Below are 25890 nucleotides of genomic sequence, written 5' to 3'. Positions count from 1 at the left end.
TTGCTTATTGTATTTTCAGAAAATCCATCAATATTTTTGGGTTCCGCCGTGGATTGGGCATTTAGAAAGCCTCAAGACATTGTCTAGCATACAACAAATCAAGTGTACCATATGATGGTAGAAGATAAGCGCTCGATCACTGAGAAGGCTAATACTGTATGGAACATCAGGAAGACTAGGTCGTGGTGGAAGGAAGTAATCTTACAGGGCTGGTAGTCTAAGATTCCATATCAAGGGAGGTGTTCCTATGGTGCATGTTAGTTGGAGGCCTTACATTGGGGGACCAATTACGAAAGCAATAGATTACTTCTGGTAATTGTGTGTTTTGTAGTACATGCTTGGAAACATGTCTGCATCTTTTAATTTCATGTTCAGTGTGGCAAAGAAGGTGTGGGATTTCCTTTCTCACATATGGACTCCGTTGACAAATAGGCCCGTAAAGGTTAAAGAATTAACTTTTGGCAAGATTCTCAATGGGCTAGATAACCTAGAACATTTAGTTTTCTTTCATTTTTTAGGTGGACAAGTTTGTGGCATATCTGGTTAACTAGGAATGCCTTCTTATTTGATGCAAAAGTTGGTGTTACAGCTCACATAGGTCGTATAAAAGGGCTACTATTGTGGCTAGTCTCTTCCTTGCAGTCAACTCATTTGGTGGAGAATGAAATAGCTATATAATGGATGAGGGTACTCTGAGCTACACCCGTGGCTTGGAGTAATTAGTGAGGGAAACCTAGTACATCACATAGTGGCCATGTGGTCATTTGTAAAGTAATTTTGGTAATACATCTTCTATTATAAAGAAAAAAGAGAGAGACCCTTAGCAGTACCTTTTTATTTTGTTATGGCTAGTTTTAAGGGCTGTGTACACCATGCAAGCTTACTCTCGGCTTATTCTAAGGAAGTCTAATTTAAAAAAAAATAAATGCAGAAGATATGTGTTGTAAAATTTATTTTTTGTTGGTAATCACTAAAGACTATACCTTTTCAAAATGAGGCTCATCTTAAATGCTATTATGCAAGGCATGGCCTAGCTTCCTCCTCTTTTCTGATCACCTTCATGGAAAAGTCACTGCCTCCCTCTTGGGATCCGAATAGACATTCCTCTGAACCCAAGGGGGTCTAAACAAGTCGTCGATGAATTTCGACCAATTTTATAAAACTGACGCTATGCAATGGAATACAAATCTTAGCTTCATTATTCATTGCTTCCGTCTCGAAGTGGAGGAGTAACTTGAACCTTGGTGATCAATGCCCCAATGATCCAGCCACCACCATCCTGCCACTTGGTCTAGAGGGATGGATTTAATTCATTTCCCTCAAGTTTATTTTCAAATTTAAAGACAAATGTGTAATTTCTAAACATCCAATTTCAAACATATACATCATGATGTAGTTTTTGCACTTGAGGCAAAGTCATCATTGTTGTACAAGTTCATTGGTTTCCCATACTAGATTTTTCTCTAGATACCTTGGTTACTTGATCTTGGTGTATGACCATCACATAAACACTTGATAAAGGAGTTCAATCCTAGAAACAAAGGCAACCATTGTGATTCAATTCGATATAATAATCCCTTTGTCCCCATAAATCCACATGCCTTTTCCCTGCATATGTCTTTTCTTACATTATTAATTATTGCGTCAAGGAAACCTTTGTCCTCTATACATAAGTGTTTTAAGTTGAAGTTAATGTATCTTTTCTTACTTTGTGTATTCTGAATTCATTACAATCATTGGTATACATAACTTGTAAGTCATAACAATAAAACCATTCAATTATAAAAAGATAAGTTTTTTCCTAAAAACTTTGAAAACATTATTCATATTATATATCATTAAACAAATTATTTTGTTAAATCCTTCAACAAAACATAACATTCAGATTTTCTTAAGATTACAAAAAATATAGAATATTGACCTTAATAGCTTTGTTCTTCTCTAAACTTGTCATGACAAAAAAGAAAAGATCATTTGTTGGTTCCAACATTTTGGCTCCACAAAACCAACACATTATGCATCTTTAATAAATTTTCTAACCCTTATCTCTACTGATTGGAAAATTCTATCACCATGAATGTAAGAAAAGAGTTAAGAGAGAGAGAGAAAGAAAGAGAGAGAGAGAGAGAGAGAGAGCTGCCCACCACCACAAAGAAAGGAGGGAAACTAGAAGTCGTAGGTTTATTACATTTTTTAAGGAGCACTTTTTAAGACCTTTGAAGGATTGCACTAATGTAATATCAGTAACTTGCTCATTCTCATTAGTTAGTCTTTTCTTCTTCTTCACCATCTTGCAAGCACTATAGGCATCGGGCTGAGGTTCAGATCCCCACATCTCTCTCCCCTTTGCTCCCTACCCCATGTATAAGGTGTGCGAGATACAAGACCGCAGATTCTCCACAAGAGAGGGGTTGTCTTTATAGATGTTGAAGGCTATAAAGGGAAACATGCCTCTATAGCACCCTCTACTCCCTCACTGAAAGGCAACAAATTGAGCAAGAATGGAGCACTCCCTCTACTCTCATCATAGTGCTCAACACACACAAGTCAAACCATTAAGGAAATCTTGAGAATAGTTAGTGAAGCACAACAAACTTGTAGACTGATAATGGACTAAGTTAGATGAACAGAGAAGAGATAAAACTCCACGAACATCATCTTTTCTTGTTGTATATCGTTCCTCTTTATTGCTCTTGTTGGGGATAGACCAAGCATGATAAAAAATCTTTCTATTCTTGCTTCCCATATAGAGATTCATAAGAAAAACACATGGAGTAATTTTAAGAGATGCTCCTTGCTTTTGGAACACGAGGAGGTAAGCTGGCTCGAAGAAAAAACCCACATCAATGTATAGAAGCAAGTGCCATTATTGACTTTTGTATTATACTTTCTTGTCGTCATGCTTATACTTAAGTCTTCCATCCAAGTATTAAGAAAAAATACAGATATTAGATATAAAATTCAAAAAGATTTTACATGTATATCCTTCCACCAAACAACAAAAGGGGTTTATTTTTCTTGTCAGAAGATTGGTCCAATTATGTAACATATATATATAAGTCCTTGTTTTATCACACTGTAACACGTCGGGGCCACAACAGTGTTTTCTAGCAGTGCTTTTTTTGTAGGGATGTCAGGGATTACATTCGCTGCTGCAAAATGTCACTGCTCATCAGCAGCGTTGTTAGCAACAAAAGTTTGCTACTATACTGTGATTTCACTACTGTGAACAGAGAGGATAGCAGTGAGATTACGCTGCTATTTTTGTTGCAAGAAATTCCAGAGAGTTGTTAGATGCTGAATTATGAAAATACATGTCACATGCACATAGAAAATGATATATAGTTTTAAAAAATCATCCATTAAAACCCTTGGAGCCATGTTTCGAGCAAAAAAAAAGATAGATAAAAACTTTTGAGAAGCAAAACAATGTCAAGATCATGAATCTATCCCATCTTGTAATAAATCCATATGTGTTGCTTCATTAATATCTATATCTAATGGAAGCTCAATGAAAAGATGGGATTCTATATCAATATCAATATCACTATCATGATCTAATGAAGCCTTGTCATGATTGATAGGTGACTCATTATCTTCTTCCGATTGATGTTCCTCATGCTCTTCATTGGCCCCCTCCCAAAATGTTTTCTTCATCATCTTCTTCCAATGAGCTGATTTAAGGTAGTACTTGCACCTCATCCATAGATTTGGCCTCCACATCTTGATCTTGAAAGATATGTTTTGAACGAGCGAAAACTTGTATAACATACCACCACTTTGGATCAATTCGATCGTCACTCATGAAACATAACCTAATATCACAAAAGCAAAGGGGTTACACTTTTATTATACTACATTCAAATTTAATTGGGGATTGGTTGGATTACGAACCTATTGACAGTGTTGAGGTAGTATGAAGGTATCTTCCTCATCATTCTAAAACTTGGTGGAATCAATTTGGAAGAACCCATTTGGATGTTTCTTCACGGTTTCTTGAGCACCTGTATATATCACCTTGAACCATTTGACATCAAAGATGAATAGGCGCTCTAAATCCAACCTCAAGAATATCCTGAATAGTTCCACAATACTCAAGATTATCCTCTATGACATTGGTATCATGTCTACTGGCTTGATTTTCTTGCTCAAAAGTTACCATCACACCATAATCAAATGTGCTTCTTTTAGAATCCACACGCTCCGTGCGAAATTGTCTTCCCTTTTACCATATTGCATTATATAGTTTGTACTAACATTAAACAAAAACATGATAATTAGTATATATAGTGCATTAAACAAGGTATATATGTGAGATAGAGATGAAGAATGTACTTACTTGAGGTTCACATACTCTTGCATACTCATGCTCTTCTCTTGTGAGATCATCTCTCCATTTTACAATGCCATCAATATTGCCATACGAAGCGATTCTATATTGATCACATTTGGTAGAGGTTCCAAGCTAGGTGGGAATGGCAAGCGTCTATTTTCTCTTCTGAAAGTACTTCTCTCATCCTTTCATCTATTGATTGCATCCTTGTATCTCCCAATCCACTTCTCCATGATGGGACTATTTAGAATGTAGAATGTATTCACCTTGTGTGGCGTAATGCTTCATCTAGTCTTCGTTGCCTTCCTTTTCTCTCTAAGGCACATTAGTGATTAGTCGGTCATCCTCCTCATTGCTCCATAATCGTGGCATTGAAGGATCTATGCGAGATAGATATTTTGAGATATACACAAGAGACTCTTGCATAAACCATCCCTCTGCCATGCTTGCATCTAGCCTTGCTCTTTGTCTTACAAAGTCCTTCAAGGTTTTCATGAACCTTTCAAGGAAAAATAGCATTAAACATGAACAATGCCGCATAACGCCACTTCATCAACCAAATGCACCACAAGATGCAATTGGCTAGTGAGAATTGTTTAGGGAAGTTGTCCTCGATCATACACACATCCTCAATACCATTGAGACGAGCCATTTTAATGAATCCTTTAAGGATATGTACCTACATACATAGCAGTTACATGTACTATCTACCAATACATAACTTGTGAGCGCATAAGAATTTAAAATAAGTAATATAACTTAGTGAATTGAAGAGAAGATTCATACCTCACCAAGTCTCCCATTTTGTAAATAGCCTCTCATCTTCTTGTCTCCACAACCAACTATAGCAATTGGAATAATAAACTATGCATAGAAAAAAATGGAAGTTATTATATGAGCTTACAAATTATGTACCACAAAGAGAAAATGAAAAAGTGAATATTTATATCCCTATAATATCTTGTGCCAATCATGTGTGTCTCGAGGCCATATAGTTGTTCCTCTCCTTTCTTTTTGGTCTTTGTGAAGGCATGCTTCAATGAATGCATTACTCCCGTTGGTGTACGAAAAGCGGCGATCACACTTTTCACCTTATTGTTCTCCCTCTTAGTTAATATCCATGGCACCTTTCGTAGGACTATTTTACCACTCTCACTTTCAATTGGCCAAGCACGTTGAAGACATCCACCAATGTTTTGTAAGTCATCCCTTGCACCCTTTGTATCTCTTTTACCAATTAAATGGTCCCAAATATTTATTACCACATTCATATGCATGGGATCTAAGAGATGATTGATCTTCATGTTACACCAATATGGAAGTCGAAAGAAGATTGAGTGTCTAGACATCCCATTTGGTGGTGGATTGGGAGTGCTTCTCCATGTCTCAAACCAATCTCTACCTCTCACCACAAGTGGTGAGACATCATGTGGCACATACTTGGGATGTGAGGGAGTAAGAAATCGATGATGTTTGTCATACACCACCTTCTTAAGTGTAGAGGGTCTTTCCAAAACAAGTGATGGTCCACAAATATCAGACATGCATGATCTCCAGAGGTTGTCAGACCTATTTTAATTGAGATAGAGATATAAACTTAAAATTTAAAGGCTAAAACTTATGCATATAAGATTCAAGTAGGTACCTGAGCACTCCGAGAACCCAGGATAGTCATGCATCATCCAAAGAAAAACTCCTTTCACCAGTGCCTCACGCCTATTTATTGGCCTTGAAACATCATGTACTTTGATACCTCACCATAGTGTCTCAAGATCCTCAACCAAAGGCTCGGGGTACACATCCATTTTTACCACCTTATATTTATCTAGTACAAGGAGAGTAAGCATGATATGACCTTTCTTCATTTCCACCCATTGAGGGAGGTTGTAATTCACCAATACAATAGGCCAAGTAGACCATGATGTGGACTTGAAGCCAAGTGGGTTAACACCATCCATGCCCAAGCGAAGACGTAAGTGATGAGGCTCATCTTTAAACTCTGGCCATTGATGCTTCACATGTTTCCATGCCGGTGAATCAACTATGATCCTCATGATGGCATCGATTGAGCGATGAGTAGCATGCCACATCATGAGTTCTACAATCCCTTTACATTTAAACATGTGTTGGATGTGAGGAATGATAGGGAAGTGTCTCAAAACCTTTCGGCGGGGAACTTTATCACCTTGTAAATCATTCCTATAGTGTCTCTCCCCACATTGTAGACATTGTGTTGCATTTTTATTAACCCCTCTAAAAAGCATGCAATCATTCGGACATGCATGTATTTTTGTGTAATCCATACCTAGCATAGAGAGAAATTTACGACACCCATCTCGTGAGTTCGGTAATAGATTTTGAGAGAAAAGAATCTTCTTGAGAAGCCTACAACATAGGGTAAGAAATTATATGTCAAAATATTAGCTAGGACAATATATAGAACATAAAATATTTTCAATAAAATGAGGCAGTCTTACCAAAGAAGACTTGTGACACTTGCATCACTCCATCCATAAGTTTTTTGCAAGTTCAATAGCTCCAAGTTTGTTCACAGTGTGGAGTATGAACATCCCTTATACAAAGGTGTGCTTGCCTCTCTATGCAAGGTTTTCTCTTCTTGTGACATTGGAGCTTGCTCACTACATCTATGACCTCCCGTCCCAACGAAGTCATTCACCATATCAACCATGATGAGATTCTCTTCCTCCTCATGTGGCAATGGTGGAGGCACTCCATTCATTGGTTGGGGAAGATGAGTCTCAGCCCCATGCTTTCCATATGAAGCATTGCCACCTTCCACACTCTACCTGATGTCACTGAATGGTGTGGCATGTTACCTAGAACTCTCCTATGGTTCTCCTCTATGTTATCATCCACACTTGGTCATGCCACTGTCTCAAGAGCATATGTTCGGACATGCTCAATTATTATACGACATTGTCGTCGTGTATACTGGTCCTTGCATCGATCACACACACATCGAATTTTCTCTCTTTTCCATGCCTCGGATCCAACTTTTGCGGCCCTTGATGATCATTGTCAGACATCTTTAAACTGGCCAAAAATGACTTAGGGTTCATACAAAACACACAACAATATCCAGTTTTGTAAGATTCCTCCATCCAGATTTTGAAGTGTACATGTGTAAGAATCTCCCCTTCTGATCTTATAATTATTCCCCTCTTTGAGATAAAAGAAAGATCCTCTTTTACCCTGTTTTGGCCTAGAGAAAGAAAATGTCTAGAGGGAGGTAATCCAAAATTGAGATATTTTTTGATATAAAAATCCTCCTGGTGTCTAAAATGGTTTCCCTGAAACAAAAATTCAAAAAGAACTTTCCAATGTGCAATTGGAATTAATTGAAAAGAGGTATAAAGGACCTTAGCCTAAGGGTCTAGATTTTCAGAAATTTTTGGATTATGGTCCAATTAAGGTTCCTATGGGCCAATAGGATCAATCCAAGTGTGGGGAGGAGATGAATCCAATTTGTAAAAGAAAAATACCCAAAAATGAGTAAATCCCACATAAGATGAAGAGTTGACTGAGTACAAGGTCTATTAGTAAAAAAATATGAATATTACTAAAAAAAGTATATATTTTGGGTATAATAATACATTTTTGACACCTTGGTAAGGAGAAGGGGGCTCTTCAAGGAGGACATGTGTGGTGGAGTCTTAAACTCAAAAATAATAAGATATTTTTATCTCTTCTCTCTCCTGGATCAAACCAAATCAAAAAGGAAGCCAAATTGGTCCAAATCTTGTCCAAATTTAGCCAAACTGAACCTGAAAAATTCTAGAAACTAGTTGGACTTGGTTAGAGGCCTCCCTCACCTATAAATAGACCCTTAGCCCTTTGTAAAAAAATATGTGAACTGTACCATGCCAGTATTATACTGAAATAATGATATTTTCTATTATCCTCTAAAATTTGGAGAGAATGGAGTTTCTCTCTCTCATCAACCTTCTTTGAAGGCTTCATCAACATACTAAACCAATTGATTGGTTGGGGGCCTCTCCTTAGACTAAAGAATCAAGCAAAATAAGAGATAAAGTGTGATTTATGATCTTTTTCTTAATCTCTAAATGTTTCTCACTTCTCAACCCCTCCCAAGCTTGAGAAGTATTCAATTGAATGGCTCTTTAATGTAATTGAAACTCTCTAATGAATTTTAGTGATAAATCTTATAAAGTTTTCATTTATGCTTAAATTAAAATGTTTTTTAAGTATATCTCTCTCTCCCCCAAAGAATGGTCATTCCTATGATCTATTCTATATTCAATTAATGCTTCTCATGGAGAAATTCTCTATTCACAAGTCAAACTCTAGACTTGTGAAGCTAGAGGTTTTAAAAAATGATTTTTTTACTTATATGCTTGAAAAATATGGTAATATTATGGGATAAATCCATAAATTGGACTTAATGCTAAAATATAGTTATATTATCATAATTTTTTTACTGTCTTATTCTTTTCATAAAAATTAAAAATTACTAGTAATAGTAGTAGAGCTATGGCAAAATTTTTAAGAAATTGATGCATAATTTAATCTTATGCATAACGTGAAAAGAGGACTTCCTATCATATTCTAGGATTCAATATCCTAGGTTAAAAGAATGGTTTTTATCACATTCAATGGAAAACTAATTTTTAAGTTTATGTGTAATTAAATAATTAAGAAATGAGAAAATTATGGTAAAAATATTTAAATGGTAAAAGAGGAATTGCTATGACATTTGGAAGTCAATCAATTAGAAGGAAAAAGAGAAATTCCTAGCATATTGGAATTATTGGATATTTTATTTAAATTCAAAGATAAATTTTAGATAAATTTATTTTATCTATGAGAAATATTTAAATGGTAAAAGAGAAATTCCTATGACATTTGAAATTCAAACATTTAGATGGAAAAAGAGAAATTCCTAGCATATTGGAATTATTGGATATTTGATTTAAATTAAAAGATGAATTTTAGATAAATTTATTTTATCTATGAGAAATATTTAAATGGTAAAAGAGAAATTCCTATGACATTTGGAATTCAATCATTTAGATGGAAAAAGAGAAAATCCTAGCATATTGAAATTATTAGATATTTTATTTAAATTCAAAGATAAATTTTAGATAAATCTATTTAATCTATGAGAAATATTTAAATGGTAAAAGAGGAATTCCTACGACATTTGCAATTCTATCATTTAGATGGGAAAAGAGAAATTCCTAGCATATTGAATTAATGGGTATTTTATTTTCGATGAATTTATTATATGAGAAATATTTGATGATAAAAGAGGAATTCCCATGACATTGGAATGCAAATAATTAAATGTAATAAGAGGAATTCCCATGGTATTTTAGATCCATGAAATCAAATGGGAAGAAGAGGAATTTTTAGTATAATTCAATTTATGATTATTCATCAAAAGTGTAAATATGGGTAGAATTGATTTTTGTAAATCCCATGAATTCTTTTTTTCAAAAGAGGAATATTGAATATAATTCAATTGAGGAATTGAGAAGGAATATGAAAATAGTCGTCGAGAAAAAGAATCTTTATCTAAGCCAAGCAATTGGCAGAAATTTAGAAAAAGTCCCATTGTCGGTATCAAAGTAGAAAAAGCTACTAAATAGGAATAGGATGTGGAATGGATGTGATAAGATGTAAACGGGATGCGATAGGATGTGAATGGATGTGATAAGATGTAAATGAGATGTGATAAGATGTAAATGGGATGTGATAGGATGTGGTCTAATGAAAATGAATGTGGATGAGATGTGAAGTAAATGGATGTGGATGTGAATGATGAGATGAGAATAAGAAGAGAGGATATGTGAAAGGGTGAGATGGGAAGTAAATGGATGTGAATGTGTATGTGATGAAAATGGATGTGAATGTGTATGTGAAGAATAGATGTGGATGTGTATTGAAAAGAATGGATGTGGATGTATGTGAAAGAATGGATGTGGATATGTATGTGATGAAAATATATGTGAATGTGTATGTGAAGAATGGACGTGAATGTGTATGTAGTAAAAGAATGTATGTGGATGTATGTAAAAGAATGGATGTGAATATATGTGAAAGAATGGATGTGGATGTATGTGAATGAATGAGATGAGATGTGTATGAATGAGACATGATGTGGATGTGATGTAATGTGGATGGGATAAATGAGATATGATGTGGATAGATGTGATGTGATGTAATGTGGATAGAATGTATGTGATGGGATGGTGATGAGAATGAATGCGATGGATATGAATGAATGTGATGAGATGGATGTGAATGGATGGAGGTGATGTGATGTGAAATGGATAGATGTGAGTGAATGAGATGTGATGTGAATCGGGATGTGAATGAATGATATAGGATATCATGTGAATCAAGATGTGAATGAATGATATGGGATGTGAATGGATGAGATGTGAATCGGGATGTGAATGAATGAGATGTGATGTGAAATGGATGTGATATAAATTGGGATAGATGTGAATGGATGATATGTGATGTGATGTGATGTGATGAGAAACGGGATAGATGTGAATGAATGAGATGTAATGTGAATGGATGAGATATGATGGGATGTGAATGGGGATAGATGTGAATGAATGAGATGTGAGGTGAAATGGATGTGATGTGATGTGATGTGGATCGGGGTAGGTTTTGACATGTGCTCTTTCTTATTATCTTTTTTTAAAAAAAATTGTTAGTCGGATATTTAGTATGTGTATAGGTACTATATTGTTGTACATATTGATACAAGCTATATTATCATGGGGTAGCTTTTTCCAACAGGCTCCCTCTTGATATAGACATGAACTTTGTTGGGAAGCAAAATGTGGGGTGTAAAAGTAATGATATTAGCATGGGTCCCCCTTCTTGCTTTCTATCATACCTTGACCTCTTAAAGGGTATTGTAGATTTTTTGTAACCATCCCTTCAAGTGCTCCATCAACTTGCTTTCAATGGATCTTGGTTTCCATTTATTGCCTGTGTGAGAGAGGGAGAAGGGAAGAGAAGAGAGAACATCTCAAAAAACAACCTTTGAAAATGAGAATTTAGGGGAATCTATTATCCTGCCACACACAGGAGCCTCCCTCAACTTTTTTCCCTAGTTTACTTTTAATACCCACCACATTGTCGTGACGTGGACGGTATCGCTGGGAAAGTACAAGACTTCTAGCTGTGAGAGTAGGTACCAAATTTAACAAGGAAACTCACACACAAAATTTCCCCAAGGAGCATAGGACATATCCATTTTTAATGACATATACATGTGTCAATTCACCTGAATACATCCTTGAATTCATCCTGATGATTGCACAAAATTGTATACCAAGTGCTTGTCCCTTTCCAAGCATAGATTCACTTGCTCCTTTTTCCAAATCCTTCAAGCCAATCACATGTAGGCATAGCATAACCTTCAAATAATTCCAACATACATGTAACCATTTTCATTCCATACTTTTAGTATCTCCAATCCCATCATCTCATGATGTTCTTTATCACCTGAAAACCTGCCTATAAATTCCAACAACTCACAAGTACAAGACGATATATGGCATAACTATAACATGCTCACATGATTTTTAAGAAATTCCATAGCTTGCATTTCAGATCAACTAGGGTAGAACAATTCAAATTTACCAAAAGCCTTGCTGCATTTTCTGATATTTTGATCCCACGAATTTTGATGCATTAATATCTTAGCTCCTCACACCAAGTCATTCTTGATTTACAAAACCTTTAAGGTTTTATGGACCTTACGATTTTCCAAATCGTGGGTAGGTAGAGTGGTGAATTTAAATAAAAGTAAATCAACACTTATCTGAAGGCAGGAAGGCGAATTTCACATGATTTTTTATTGACTCCATACGGCGCTTCGCTGCAGGCCGTGAAAGATTGGAAACATATATATATATTTGAAAATCCCTTCATTTGATAGCACTCAATTAGCTCATCAATTCAAGCTCCTACATGACATGAACAGTCGCCGCCAGCTTGCAACTGAAAATTCTAGTCGAAGGCGTCTCTGCTCTCCTTTTTTTTTCTGCAGACTCCCCTCAGATATGCGCTTCCCCCCACACTCTGGTTTTTTCTCCTTTTTTCCGCAAGGGAATCCGCGCCCCCACCACCTTTTGCAGCTAAAAACGCGTTTTTTCCATTTTGAATTTCCACGCTGCGCCTACCATTCCACGCATCTATTTTAGAGTGATAACCATAAAAAAATCAAACTCCTTCACACCACAACCTTGCTAAGGGTGTTTCCCACGCCACATCAAAAGAAGCTTCATTTGGCATCCTTATTACACATATGACCTTGCCATCAGAAGCATATGATCATGACCATGACCATTATATACCATAAAAGTTTTCTGTCTCAGTGTTAATATCAACTCAACCATGATACACACGGCTTATGAGCATTTCACCATCTCATGGAATCAATAAAAGCAGTCAAACCCACAAGCATAATCCAGTCCTATCAAGGCACAGGGTTTCTGCTATCTCCAAAATTCTCCATAAGCATAAAAAACTCCACGATTCAAACCACACTGTCAGAGGCTTCGAGACCTGGCTCAGCCTCAGCTTGTCTTATTGAGCCTCATTTACAATATGAACATATGTACTCAGGCATCATATAATGACTCGTCATGGCAGTTAACCCCATGCATCTGGATTTGCATTTGATGGATTCACATGCATGGTTTCACACCATAGACGTGCCATGGCACGACATCCACCCCCTCTAAACCTGCACATCCTCTGGTATGTGCCAAATCATCATCAAGATTTACATATAACTGGATGTCGTCTTCATCTTCTACATTACCAGGAAGATCATCCTCTTCCTCTTCAACCATATCTATAGTACCACTGTCAAGCCTCTCATCCTGAGTCTCTTGTGAATCAAAAGGATCACTATCATGCCTTCTTTTAAACATCTTGATTCTTTTGCCTGCCACAAGATTCTTTATCTCTGATCCATCAAGCTCACACAGAGTATACGTGGCATTTCCATGCACATGCTTGACAATGTAAGGGCCAAACCATCTTTTTGCAAATTTTCTTTGAACAGTGAATTGGTTGTCAAGGCTACTATCATACATTAGAACCCAATCACCTTCTTCAATAGGTTTTGGCCAGAGTCTGTGTCTTCTATCAAATCTTTCTTTATTTTTCAACCTTGCATCTTTCAAGCGAGCTTTAGCAAGCTCTACATCTTCTGGCCTTCTCTCCAGTTGCCTTATTCGCAATGCAAGGAGGTCTTCCCTACTCAATCCTTCCATCCAGGGCAAAACATTCCAAGTTGGAACTACTTCTTCAACTGGCATTACTGGCTTCTAACCATACATTAATTCTGCAGGCATGTATCCTGTCACTGAGCTATGAGTTGTACGGTCGGCCCACAAGGCATATGGTAGCAGCCTTGGCCACTCTCGCATTCTTTCTCTGCATGCCTTAGCCAAAGCTTTAATGATTGGAGGATGCCCTCGCTCACTTTTACCATTGCCCTCAGGATTGTAAGCACATGTTAGGGACAGTCTGATGACAATTCTAGAGAAGAATTCCCTTGCTTCTTCAACATCTAGCTCACCCCTATCAGCTGTTATTTTACCAACACAACCATATCGACAAATCACATCTTCCAAGAGAAATTTGCATACTGTTTCCGTACTCTTTGTTCTAAGAGCACGCCCTTCTACCTGATTTGTCAAATCTTCTCTTGCAAGTGCTATGTACCGCATCTGCCAAATTCCAAAAGGCATTGTAACTAGATCCACTACCCATTTGTGGTGCATGGCAGTTGGGTAGGTTGGTTGCAAGCCATCACGATGCCGCACATTTGAGTACATTTGGCATACCATGCATGTTTCCACATATTGGGAAATATCCTTGTACATTACTTTCCACCAATATTTTTCCTTTAATTTGGTAAAGGTGGCCCACACACTTCGATGTCTAGCCCAGAGACTCTCATGGAGTTCTTTCACCAGCTTCCCTTGAGTTTCTTTATCACATATGACTCTCTGTGGCATAGCATTCCTCTGCTTAGGATGCTTCCAGAGGTACCCATCCTTTAGGAAATAACCATATGCTTTTCTGCGGATCCTCTTAAATTCTGAGTCAGACCAACTTTCCTGTCTTGTCAGAGTACTCAAGTATTGACCAATAAGCAACCAATCTCCTTCATACATTTCCTCAGTAAAAGACTCAAGTGTATTTGATAGGCAAATATGGTCCCCCTTTGCATATGCAGTAGTGTAGAACTTTGTACCCACATCATCAATGTCACTAATCATCTCTTTTTCATCTTCATACCTAGCTCTTGATAGCATATCTACAACTAGATTATCTTTTCCTGCAATATGCTCAAACTCAGGATTTAGTGACTTGATATAAGCAATTCACCTAAGCATAGCAATATCTGGAGTGGTACAACTTGCTATCATCCCAAGAAGTGGCAAACAATCAGTTTCCACAAGTACAGATACCCCAATAAGATATTCTTTTTCACATTTTAGAGCAATGACTATTCCCCATAACTCTCTCTTGATCTGCGGATATTTTCTTTGTCGGATGCTTAATACTTTTGCTCCAAATCTGATTACATACCTGTGATCATCCTCATCATCTTGCCCTACTGCCCATCCTATCCCAGTAGGACTAGTATCAACTGTAACAATCACAGGCCTGCCACACTCATAATCTGCCTTTCTCAGAGTAGGTGATGATTGGAGCAAACATTTCAGCTTTCGCATAGCTTTAATATGTACTGCACTCCACAGAAATTTTTGATTTTTCCTCAAAAGTTGATAAAGAGGATCTGCTACATGTGCATAATGTGGGATCCAAATAACATAGAAGACACATGCTCCAAGAAATCTCCTCAGCTCTGTAACATTAATGCATGTCTCTTTCATTCTTTGTATTGCATCTATCTTGGCTGGGCAAGGTCGGCGTCCACTAGTACTACAAAGATGTCCCACTATTAGCACTTCACCAACCCCAAATACTGATTTCAGTCCAGACAAAGTAAGATTCACTTCTTCAAGTCTGGATAGAATCATATCACAATCCTTTATATGATCTGCCACAAACTTGCGGCACCCCTTTGAATCCAAATCCTCATCTTTATCTTTCTCATCACAGCCTTTTATTGGCACATCATCCAGAAATGGCATAGTTATTTGTGGTATGAAGTCTCGTAAGACTTTATTCATTCCATTCATCATATGTGCCACCGAGTTGGTGGCTCCCTGTGGTAAGGTACACATCCTTACTAACCCCAAAGGAGTTCTCATTGTGGTCAAGTCCCTGCTTTGTATATCCAGCTGGAACTGATCATATCCCGAATACAGATCACCCATAGAGTGTATAGCTTTCCCTGCAAATGCTTCTGCAAACTCATCCACAATCGGACCTGCTCCCACATTCCTGATTGTGACTTTGTTTACAGGTTGCATGTCTTGAATAAAGCGCAATGTCCCATTTTTCTTTGGCACAGTAAACCATCTGTTGGAATATGGAGCACATGATGGCTCCAAGATTCCCATCCTGATCTTTTCTTTTAGTAATTCCATCAGCTTTGGCAAGAGAGCCTTTGGTACTGGAATTGGCCGCAGGTTCCAGGGCACATGTGGAACAGTAAAGATCACCATTGGTGCTGTTACACTTGGATCAACACAGCCTATCTCATGCGGCTGAAAAGCAAAGGCTTTCCCATGTTTTACAAGCATCTCCTCAAAGCATTCCCTTTCAACTGGCAACAGAAAATCCTTCTCACCAATCTTCAGCTCTTTTAGAGTTTCTTGAGTAAACTTATGCCCAATTTTCTTCGGATCTCTGAGATTTGGTTGCATAGAAGCTTCATCTATCTTCTCCTTGCTTCCTGGTGGCAAAGGCAAGGCAACTGGTTTCACCTTCTTTGCAACTGTTTTGTACTTTGTATCAACATGAGCATCCATCTCGCAATTCATGTTTTTACATTCCACCCCCTCAAATTCCTGGATTATATCATACATCTCCACAGATGACACCTCTATTATCTCATTTTCATCCTGTAAGCATGCTCTTCCCATATCTAAAAGCACATCCATAGTATCTACAAATGACACCTCATCAAGCACCCCTGAAATAAACTCATTCTTCTCCAAAAGACCACATTGCTCAAAACTTTTTTGTTCATTTTGTACATGTCTTCGCATGCCACGCTTCAAATCCTTGCTTTTTACAAAAACCAGTGACCCATCGCTGGAGAATCCCTGAAATTTGCTGAAAAGTTATTTACATTGATTGAGTCCTGCGAGAACTCATTTCCCCTTGTACCATTGGAATCTCGCTTTACAATGGCACCTGGCCAAAATCCCTCATCTCCCTGTAATTCATGAATTCTCTATTTATCTTTGGGAGTGACTGTGCTCGAAGAGACTCACGATTCCTTTCATGGTTAATGCAAACTGTCAAGAACTGAACAGCTTTCTTGCCATCTTTACTCCTTATTCTTGCATATGCCGAGCCATCGTCCAAAACCTTTGTTTCCATCCTCACAGCTATAATGTAGGGTTGCCCAAGGATGAGGGGATACGATGACATCTCCTGAACAAAGAAGTTCTGATCATCTTTCACATCCCCTATAGTTACCCTTACATTTGGACATGCTGCATAAAGCTCTCCAGATGAGTTATTAGCTGCTTTAATCATCCACCCATGATCTACATCCATTGGCCACTTACATTTGTTGTAGAGATTTTTAGCCATAAGATTTATTTCAGACCCATGATCAATTAGAGCGACATATGGCTCTTCCAAATCACCTATCTTGACAAGGGTTTCAGTAGTTGCTCTTGCCCAATGGCTCCTGGAGTAATGACTCTTTGTAAGAACTTCTTTTTCATCATCCTCTTCCACAAAGCGTACTTGTCGTGCCCCATCAGCAGAGTGATTACATTCCACCATATTTTCTCTCTCTTCCTTTTGCTGTACCTGTACTCCATGAGTCTTGGAAGTGCTTGCCTCCCCTTGTGATGGAATAGATTCAATTATGGACTGCCTTTTCCTTCGTATAACATCAATTATCTCATCATGAAATTCTTTCTTTGCAATCCCCAAGACTTCCCCTAGTGTAAATTCCACCCTGCTATTTAGAATCCTCTCTTCAAGCACCTTTTTGAGATCTGTTGCAGCTTCAATATCAGATTGAAGCTTGTAGAGTGGACTTTTCCCTTTACCCTTCTCCTTCTCATGCTTCATTTTTGCTGGCACTTCTTCCATTGATACTTCCTGTGGAGGTTTGCTATGCGGTGGAGGCGTATGTGATGGCCCAGGATCCTTCTTTTCACTTCCACGTGTAACTCTTTTTGATGGCCCTCCTTCCTCATTTTCCCTTTTACGCTTCTCCTCTACCTGTGCCTCATTATTTTGGCATTTAGCAATGTAGGCATGAACAGATAAAGAATCCACAGGCTCCTCCCAGCCAGTCTCAAGACGTATACAATCACCTGCCTCATGCAAAGCTTGCTTAGACACCTTCTTTGACGCAATTAATTCCATTGTTGATGGCCAAAAATCCTCATTCTCATAATCTTCATCATTCTCAAATCCCTGCTTTGATTGACCAACCTTTAATCCATAGATTGCTGCCTCAACCATAGAAATGGCATGACTAGCAGCCATATCCTCAACCAGCTTTTTCATCCCTCCTTTCCCAAAGTTTGTACTCAATGGAAGACCAGTCTCTGTAAGATGGATTTTCCCATCTTTGAAAAACACAAGTTGATTTTTAAGAGCTTCTTTATAGCTAGCACAATCTTTCTTTGCATGTTCTTGGTCATCACACCATATGCATCTGTATGTAAACCCTTCTTTGCTTTGAGGCCTTTGCATAGAAGCCTGCCCTAATGGTAGCCCCTTTTCTTCAATCCTGGACATCTTCAATTTTAGGTCACGCATACCCTTAATAAGCTCATCCATCGGCCCTTATACCTTTGGGATTGTAGGAGCTGGTTTTGGTAGATTCTCAGGGGTAACAACAGTTATAGGGGTTGCGGAGCTCATCACCATTTTATCCCTCCTTCGCTGCCGCTTTGCTAACATGGTGACCGCATCCTCAACATCATTCCAATCACTCTTTAGTCCCTGCTCTGTATCCTTATCCTCAAGGAGGATTTCCAATTTCTCTTGGGACACAATTCCACATTCATGCTAGGAGCATTGATTCCACTTGGTGGATACCTCAGGTTTTAGATTCATACTATAGTCATGTGGACGGGCTTAGGAGCTTTCCCTTCGACCCTTGCACTACCACGACATCAATATCAAGGATCCCTAATGTGTACCTTTCTATTTGATCTTGGAGGGTACACGAATAGCTACACCATCAAGGGTGGTTCGTTAGCCTCTCCATTCACACTAGATTGGCACATGACCACTATCTTGGATTCAGAGTGCCTTGGATTTACATTCATCCATACAAGAGTCCATTGACCTTTCCATTCGATCCGGGTACTGTTGGAGATTACCTTTTGACAGTGGGGTGGAATTACTTCATTTTTGACCTAGGTGGCCATATGACCTAAAATTGAGAGGTGTGCCATAGGTTCTGACCTTGTAATTGCAATAGGGTTTCAAAAAGAGAGTTGCACATTGCTAATAGATTCCTTAAAGCAAAGATTTGTAGACAATGTGGTCTTGGCCAACTTGTTTATGTCCATCTTCATTCCTAAGTGGGAAGCTTTTGAAAGTATATGGGGTTGATGAAATGAATGTCTTGGTTGACTTTTATGCATGGCCAAAAGAGACAGTCAGTGAAGAAATGCGTTTAGACCTTGTAGATGAGAGCTGCATAAAAAAGGAATTTCAAGTGTTTAAAATGCAAGCAGATTTGGATTGGAAAAAACTCCCTTTGCATGAAACTTGGACATGCATAGGTTGGAATACTTTTCTTAAGGAAAAATATGCAAACTTATTGTTCTTGAGTCAAATTGCCATGATCCAGTGTGCTGTAGTACGACAATTTGTGAAAGGGGTTTTTCTACACAAAGTAAGATCAAAATACGTTGAAGAAAAAAACTTTAGATGAGAAGTTTGGAATCATTGTTGCATATATCAATTGAAGGTCCAAATGTGGAATATTTTGATGTTGTTCAAGCTATGGAGGCATGGAAGGATGCCTCCATACAATGTTTTTGAAATGCAAAGCGATGTTAGATATTTAAAAATAAGTTTTAAAAATGGTTGATACTCAAATGACATTTTTTTTTCAAGTGTGAGATTTTGAAAAAGAGGTTTTGGATTATTCATCTAATTGAAAACCTTAGCATAGTTAAAACCAAAGATTTTTGTATTGGTTGTAAAAAATGTTTTTCGTGAACAGTGTTCCATGTTCCAATAACACCACATTTCTTAAGGAGCATCTAGGTCTCTGGAGGGGGGTTTACCATCGTCCGGATTGGAAATTGCATTGAATCAGAGCTTTATTGTTTCAGTAAGGGCTGCTCTCGGGAGGCAGTCCCAAGAGCATGCGCGCGTGCACGGCCCTTAAAGCTAGCCACCATAAGAAACGAACAAGGTACTCCTAAGGGGCTCTCTCTCGTCTCTTCTCTCACACTCACACAGACGCCAACTCCACCCAAGAGGGCGTATAGGGGAGTTCGATAGAGGGCTCTTGGGTTTGGTGCAGAGTTTCTGATGTCTTTCATGTGTGTGTACTACTACTTTGTGCGCAGGAAGACAAGGGTGTGGCTGAGCACATTCCAGAGCCTGCCAAGGCCTACGATGAGGTAGCCCGCTTGATGAAAGGGCCACATGCCAACACCAACTTCCCTTTACTTTCCTCTTCCAGCTACAGTGCAGTGCAGTGCATCCTCCATCAGTAACAGCAAAATTGCAGCGACGTTGCAACTGCACGGCTATCCTAGATGATAAGGGCCCTCCTCAGAACTAGCAAAGGTATCATCAAAGCTGGTGAATGCAGTAGGAGGAGGAGCCCTTCTTAAGTCTTTGTCTTATGCAAGGGCAACTGCCCACAACTTACCCTTTTAACTAATGGATGATACATCCATCATCATCTAGAAGTTTTTCACACACCCAATATATCATCTAGAAATTTCTCACACCCGATATTTCCTCCTGTGCCCACAAAATCACTTTCCTGAATCTTCCGTATTGTAACAAAGTATATTTTAGGATGCACATGTATATGGGATCGGTTGGGTGTATGGGCTTAGGGTCATTTACATGTAGGATTACGGTACATGGGCCTTGCAACTATAAAAGGCATGTGCTCTAGGACAATTATGCTAAGTTAATTAGATTAATTAGGCTAATCCAAGCTAATTATATTAATCAAGCTAATCCAAGACTAATTAAATTAATTAGGCTAATTAGATTAATTAGGCTAATCCAAGCTAATTAAGCTAATAAGCTAGATGTTGCTTTCTTTCATTAGTATTAGAGTTGTTGGCTTAGATTAGGATAACAATCATTTTTTGATTGCTGTTAACTCAGTTTACACAATGTACTTTCTTGATCATGATCATTTTCAGAATTGATTTTACAGAATTTTCAGGTTTGCTAATTTCTTGATTTGAGAAGATTAACAATAAAATTATATTAATCATTTTTTAACTTGTATTAATCACTATTTTCAGAACCCTAATCCACTTTACTGCGTGATTTCTTGAAGTTCTTGATCTCCTTGATCCTCAGTTTTTGAATTCTTCTTGATTTTCAAAGTTAAGATTTACATAAGTTTCAACAACCAGTTTTCAATGATCTCTTGCATTGTCTTGCTTCGGGAGCATAGTTTTTTAGACATTAATCCTTAGAGCCCATATTTCTTCAAGAGTGAAATCCTAGGTTGCCAAATCTTTGAGTTCTTGAAGGAATATTGTAAGAAGACGAGTGGTTGTGTAACACTTTGCGCTGCAATTTCAAGAAAGTGTGCAGAATCTTGGTGTAGTTTCAAGAACTTTACAGAATTTAGTGTAAAAATTTCAAATTGTTGTGCGAGATTTGGTGTAGAAATTTTAGATTGTTGTGCAAGATTTGGTGCAAAAATTCAGATTACTTTGCGAGTCTTCTAGGTTGCTGTGCACAAATTTCTGGTTCTTGTGCAGTGTACAAGTTGATATGTAGATTTATGGGAGAAATGTACAATTTTCAAAGGTTGTTGTACACATTTTTTTTTCAAAGAGTTTTGTGTGGAATAGTGAAGCAAAGATTTATGTGCAGATTGATGGAAACAGTTGTAAGCATCGAATCTCTACTCTCTCCTCTATCAATCTTCTTAATTTTTATGCAAAACTTATAAGATCTTTATCAAGATTAAGTCACATAGAAGAGAGAACATAGAAGTGATGCAAGATTTGTGAATCTTGTTAAAATTCAAGAAAAAAGGGATACTTACATATAACCTTGGTTCATGCAAAGCAAAAGGATTGAATCATTTTGCAAGAGTTTCGTGCAATATTGATGTATGCAATGCAATCTTGTGTATTCTTGGTATTTGATCAAATTTTATGTATTGCAACCTTCCCAATAATATTTTTACAATCCCCTTGTTCACAGAAAGTCATGAGGAATGAGGTTCTCATGAAAAATTTTCCCTCTTCAGAATTGCTACATTCAATCTTAACACTAAGGCATATATAGTTCTCACAAACTAGTAATAGGCAGAGAAGCCAATTGTGCTTATCAGCACAAAGAAGCAGATAATAACCATGTAGCCAAAATACAGCACACCAGACACTAGAAGTAGAATGCGGCATATAGCAATAGATAGAGTGTTGAACACCCAAAGGTCAAGCATTTCCTCTACCACCAGTGGTAGTCTTCAATGCAGAGTTGGAAGTAGCAGAGCGCAATCGTAACCTCTTCATAAGTCATGATCAGGATTTAAAAGACAATGAAAAAGAACCTAAAGATGTAGTAGAACTAGTTAAGCCATATGGAGGTGAGTATGACGAAGAACTCAATGAACATGGTCCCAAATGGTGATATGCCGGTTGCATATACCAAGCTTGCTCTAGAATTTGTATCAAAATCTTATTTGTTCTTACTGGATCTAATACCCAAAATAGCTTCACAGAGATTACAAACCACAAGAATACCAATGCAAACATGATACCAAAAGGCACTACTCTAGAGGATTTGTCACCCCAAATCAATGCATTAAGGATAAAGAAGGCAACACCAGGAAATAAGAAGGTTGCCTTCAGTGTTCTTTCATGAGACAAAAAGGTAAAGCAAATAACATCAAGACCAGCATTCGATTGTGCTACGCTCTATAGAACCATCATGCAACGTCATGAAGTTTTCTACTAGTGTGCTTTAGCAACTTCAAGAATAGCATCGACTATGATATCTTATGCGGAACCATCAAGCAACATCATAATGTCGTCTACCAACGTACCTCAACAACGTCAAGACCACCATCAACTTTGATACACTCATTTGCAATGTTCCATAGCTATAAAGCTTGGGAGAGGAACATATCCAACACTCCCTCAAGGTGTATGCAACACCATAGTAACAAGCGCACACGGCATGCATTCAAGCTCAAGTTCAGACTGCACCACATCACAACACATTGCTTTTGCATTTCCAACCATGCAAAACAATCGTTTCATGTTGGTGAGCACTAGAGCCACGCAAAATTGCATCGTCTAGCTATAAAGAGGGTAGCATGATCTCACCAACATAGCAGCGCTTCATCGCATTGTCTAGCTATACAGAGCATAGTAGGATCTCAATAGAACTATTTGGTTAAAAATACATATAATAAAAAAAAGCATTCTGACTGGTCGTGTTTTTCACCCCATGAATGGCCCTATCCATCGGATCTTGAATTTTTTGGGGTGCAAGCCCAACTTGGAGTTGTAGACCAATACTAGGTCCCCTTGCTTGAAAATTTTGTCCTTGAGATGCATGTCAATCCAGGCTTTCCTTCTCCATTGCACTATGTCACCTTGTAGCGAATTGTGTTGTCTTTCGTCCTCTAAGGTTAGGAGCTCATGTATTCCGTGCTCCCAAGATTCCTCCATTGGTAGCTTTTCTTGGATGGCCACTCTCAAGACTGGGCACCACAAATTCAATGGGCATTACTACCTCCAGCCCATAAACTAGTTTGATTGGCGTTTGAATGACTTTCTAAGATGTGTGGAATACCCATAGGGCAGCATCTAGCTTCTGGTCCTAATCATTTTTGTTGGCATTTATGATCTTTAAAATTTTGGTCAGAAACTTGTTGGTAGATTCTGCTTGGCCATTGCATTGTGGGTAATAGGCTAAGGACTTCTTGTGATAGATGAGGTACCTTTTCATCAACCCTTTAATTACCTTGTTCATAAAACGGGTACCCTGGTCACTGACTATTTCCACCGAAAATCCATGCCTAGCAATAATTTCCTTGAAGAGTAACCTCACCACCTCTTTTACAGAATTTCTTTTCACAACTTTAGCTTCCGGCCATTTGGTGAAATAGTTGGTTGCCACTCATGAACGAAAACAATAGCAGTATGGGCAAGATGGCCAATCTATTAGAATCACTAGGTTGACCCATCCGCTAACAAACATCACATTGCTTTGTTGCACTATTGGCATCTTGCACGACTGTTGGCACCAGAGGCCTACTTGCAAAAAATTTCGGGCTGTGATTTCTCCAACCATGTGTCCTCCAGTTATGCCACAGTGTGTGCTTCCGTCAATACGGCTTTCTTCTCATGGTCCAGGACACACCTTTGTAGAATCTGGTCTATGCCTCTTTTGTAGACTTGCTCGGCAATCATTGTGAAGTTTCTTCTCCTCAAGGCGATCCTTTTCTTTCTATCAACAATGTAACTTTATGGGAATGTTCCATCCTCTAGAAACTGCATCATATCATAAAACCAATTCTTGTATGTGATTTCTTGAGATAACCTAAAATCTCCCAAATCAATCAACATGGTTTTTGGCCAGATCTATCTCCACCACTTAGGCTTGTGTGTGCCACTATGGTTTAATCTCTAGCATTAGCTGGGTGCCTAGTAAGCATCCAAGAGGTTCTATAAGATTCTTGAGGAAGGGTGAAAGATGGAAGTGGAGAAAGCGGAGCTCCAGTCAGATAGGGCACTTAGCTAGCTTTGGAGTTGCCGGGGAGAATTTTGAGTAACATCTGAAAAAGGGACAGGGCAAGTTACAGATCGTCCAAACCATCTCTTCCTCTTTAAACATAAATATGTAGTTGTTAGGGAGGAATTCCACTCTTTCCACCCAAAGACCTTGACTTTCCCAATTGTCACACGAATCCATCTTTTGAGAATCACAACTAGGGGGTGAGCGCTGAAGAAGCAAACCCCAATGAGTGTCCTTGCTTACATCACAACCTAATCTTAAACCAAATGAAGTATTCAGGAGATGAAAACAGATGTACCTTTGTTGGTTGAGTCATCGGCTCTTATGCGATCTTCCTTCTCCTTCTTCGTCACCTGTAGATCTCTGGGTAGCTCGATGCCTGATGGGAGCAAACTAAATACCATCTGTAGTTGACAGATTTCCTTCTCCAAAAGGGATGACAGGTCAGCCCCAATCATCCTCAAGAAGTATCGTGTGATGGGCCCCTTATCAGAGACAGAGGTGTCAGGAGGAAGCTTGGGGGGGTTCTTCCATGATTCAACCGATAGAGACAAGGGCAAAGAGAAGGCAAGGGAACACAGGGCTTCTCTAGTTCCTTCCTCTGGCCCTTTGAGAGGTCTAACAAAAAAAGAAAAATTGGGGCAACCTTGTGCCATTTGTTCCTTCTGAAGTGACATCGGGTTAATATGCATTTTCAAGCGAGTCATGGTGGGCAAAAGGGGGGAGAGGTCTACTCACCAAATCACATCCTAGACCATGCCACACAATGCACCTTTCCTTTAGTCCTAAGTCAGAGAGAGGTCTAGTGGCCAAATCACATCCTAGACCATGCCACACGGTGCACCTTTCCTTTGGTCCTAAACCAGGGAGGCTTTGCCAAACCTTGAAATTTCTCACCTAATGTGGGTTGCCTTGCCATGTGGGGGGAACAAGACTGAGAGATCTTGACATGCAAGTGAGGGGAAGGGGAAGCAGAGGGGGGAAGGGGAGGTCAGCAAGACAACTTTCATCCATTTGCTCCACAACCGACCATCATTCCAAGTTCCGACCATCTGTTAAAAAGGCTTGTTTTTTTCTTATATGAAGATTGGTCCAATTTTATAACATTTATATAAGTTGTAATTTTAAATCACATATTTCAAGGAACAAATGTAGTAACTCGTAATTTGACCACATTTGTCAGGAGCGTCTTTTGAGACCTTCTAGGTCTCTAGGGTTTACCTTTGTCGGGATGGAAATTGCATGGAATCTCTAGGGTTGCACCTGAGAGTAAGGGCCGCGGCCCTCAAATCTGGGAGCCGAGAGCTAGCCATACGACTGCTGAGAGGCACAAGCGGCTCATCACTCATAATAATCGCATGAGGCTGGGCACATGCGAGTGCGCTAAGGAAGCTGCCAAGGCTTACGATGAGGCCACATGCCAACACCAACTTCCCTTTACT

This window comes from Cibotium barometz, chromosome 57, assembly GCF_041138505.1.
Source record: "Cibotium barometz isolate CiBa-2024 chromosome 57, ASM4113850v1, whole genome shotgun sequence".
In the NCBI taxonomy this organism is placed as follows: Eukaryota; Viridiplantae; Streptophyta; class Polypodiopsida; order Cyatheales; family Cibotiaceae; genus Cibotium; species Cibotium barometz.
This window is presented reverse-complemented; position numbering follows the sequence as displayed.